The 2,712-nt window shown below is 38.0% G+C and overlaps 1 non-coding gene across 1 annotated transcript; it reads right to left on the bottom strand.

The window, feature by feature from the left end:
* Positions 1–1,004: 1,004 nt before the first annotated feature.
* Positions 1,005–1,111, bottom strand: LOC139873736 (small nucleolar RNA R71). The gene has a single exon (XR_011767461.1). It is a non-coding gene; the product is annotated as a small nucleolar RNA R71 (small nucleolar RNA).
* Positions 1,112–2,712: the final 1,601 nt, after the last annotated feature.

Consider the following 2,712-nt stretch of genomic DNA (forward strand, 5'->3'; position numbering starts at 1 on the left):
TCTTTCTTATTTTTATTTTTCGACTTCTTGTTTTTCGACGCGCTTTTTCTTTTTCATTTCTACACTCTAGTTTTTAGGACATAGAATTTTCTTTATTATCTTTAAATTTCGACGAAAAATTATTTTAAGCGATTAAATCAATAGACATCCAAATTTTCTGGTTCGTAGTAATAGTTGGATTTGTTAGTGGCGAGTTGTGGGCTTCTGATTTAAAGGGTCCTGGCTACTTGCTGCATCTATTGGCTATTCGAAACGTGGGCAAAATCAGAAAAGTTTATTAATTTGATAACTTATATAATTTTTATATTTATAACTAATAGGATATTCAGTGAATGCACCGAGCAAAATGTTCATCACCTTTCATACGTTCATCACCTGTAACCCGATCAAGACATCTAGCCAATATTATCGCCGTTGATTTTTCTTTAGAATCATCGTCAAGTCGAACAAGTACTCCAATTTAAAAATCCGATAATTTATTTTTTGCACCCGACTTCACCATTGAGAACCCGGAGGATATTCAGGGACAATTACAAGATCCTGAACAACTAATCATTCTTCCTGAACCACAAAACGTTAAATTGGAATCTTCTAGTGATTCGGATTCAACAAATTTAGATATGGCAGAAATTGAACCTCAAAGTATGGAAGACCGAATGAGAGCCACACGCACGGGCCAAGGTCACGCCATTATTCGGCCAGATGTTAATGCGCCAGATTATGAAATCAAAGGACAAATCCTACACATGGTAACTAATCAATGCCAATATGGTGGTACGCCAAAAGAAGATCCAAACGAACATCTTCGAACTTTTAATAGGATTTGTAATCTATTTAAAATCCGAGAAGTTGAGGATGAACAGATCTATCTCATGTTGTTTCCCTGGACTTTAAAGGGAGAAGCCAAAGATTGGTTAGAATCGTTACCTGAAGGAGCGATTGACACATGGGATGTTTTAGTTGAGAAATTTCTTAAAAGATTCTTTCCGGCATCTAAAGCCGTGAGACTTCAAGGAGAAATTGTTACGTTCGCGCAAAAGCCAAATGAAACATTATATGAGGCGTGGACAAGATTCGGAAAGTTGTTGAGAGGATGTCCTCAGCATGGTTTAGACACTTATCAAATAGTACAAATATTCTACCAAGGTGTCGACGTTGCTACATGAAAAGACATCGACACAGAAGCTGGGGGTTCCATTATGAAGAAAACCACAACTGAAGCTCACAAAATCATTGATAACACAACCTCCCACTCGCATGAGTGGCACCAGAAAAAAGATATATTTCGTTCATATAAAGCGGCTAGAGCCGATTCTAGCCATGACTTTGATTCCATTTCCGCAAAAATAGATGCTTTCGAGAGACGAATGGAAAAGATGACTAAAGATATTCATGCAATACGAATCAGTCGTGAGCAATGCGGTGGACCACACTTAACGAAAGATTGTCACATTGAGCAAACGATGGAACAATGTGAGAATGTTTCCTACATGAACAAAGGCCGGGAAATAATTATCAGAATAATTATCAACCGCCAAGGACAAACTTCAATCGAAATCAAAACATTCTTTAAAATCCAAATGGGCCAAACAATAACTCGTACAACCAACAAGGTCCGAATAACCAACCAACTCAAAACAACACTTTCAATCAACAAAGACCTAGCTTGTATAAACCACCACAACAAACCGAAGAGAAAATGCCAAATTTAGAAGAAATGATGGCAAAGCTAATGGAATCTCAAACACAATTTATTACATCTCAAACCCAAACAAATGAGAGGTTTGATCAGTCATTAAAAACTCAGCAAGCTTCCATCTTGAATCTAGAAAAACACGTAGGTACTCTTGCTAGCTTGATGAGTAAGAGGGAACAAGGAAAGCTACCGAGTGATACTGAAGTAAATCCTCAGAATGAGAATGTTAATATGGTGTCAACAAATTTTAAAAAACCAGCATCAGAAGATGGGAAGGTTTTCGATGTGAGTAACAATGAAAAAGTTAAAACACCACCACCACCCGAGTATGTAAAGCCAGTGGTGGCACCATACAGACCACCCATCCAGTTTCCAAGAAAAGGAGTTGAGTATGAGCAAGTGATCGGTAATAAAGTTTGTGATACCTTTGGAAAGAAGAAGAAGAATAAGAAAGTGCAAGAAACAAAAATCGTAGAAGTAAACCCGGTGAAGACAGTTCCACCAAAACTTCCACCCAGGTTGGGTGATCCGGGTGAATTTATTATTCCTTGTCTACTTAGTGATTGTGTCATGTATGATGCACTAGCAGATTTAGGTGCAAGTGTGAGTGTTATGCCTCTTTCATTATATAAGAGATTAGGAGTAGGTGAGTTAAGTCCAACGGAAATGAGTGTTCGACTCCTTGATCAAACCATTAAGCACCCAGTTGGAATTGCTGACAACCTACCTGTTCAAGTAGGTAATTTAACCTTTCTAGTCGAATTTATTGTCATTGACATAGACGAGGACTCAAACATTCCTCTAATTTTAGGTCGACCATTCTTAGCGTCCACCGGGGCGTTATTTGATGTAAGAGAGGGTAGAATGACACTTAGTGATGGTGACAAATCGGTCACCTTTGTGATTCGAAAGTCTAAATCTCCACCAACCAAAACCGTTGAACCAATAAAGACGATTGGTAAGAACCATATTGTTTTACCAACTCCAACAGTAGTGCTTAACTATAATAAAACGCC

The sequence above is a fragment of the Rutidosis leptorrhynchoides genome, chromosome 10 (genome assembly GCF_046630445.1).
Source record: "Rutidosis leptorrhynchoides isolate AG116_Rl617_1_P2 chromosome 10, CSIRO_AGI_Rlap_v1, whole genome shotgun sequence".
Classification (NCBI taxonomy): domain Eukaryota; kingdom Viridiplantae; phylum Streptophyta; class Magnoliopsida; order Asterales; family Asteraceae; genus Rutidosis; species Rutidosis leptorrhynchoides.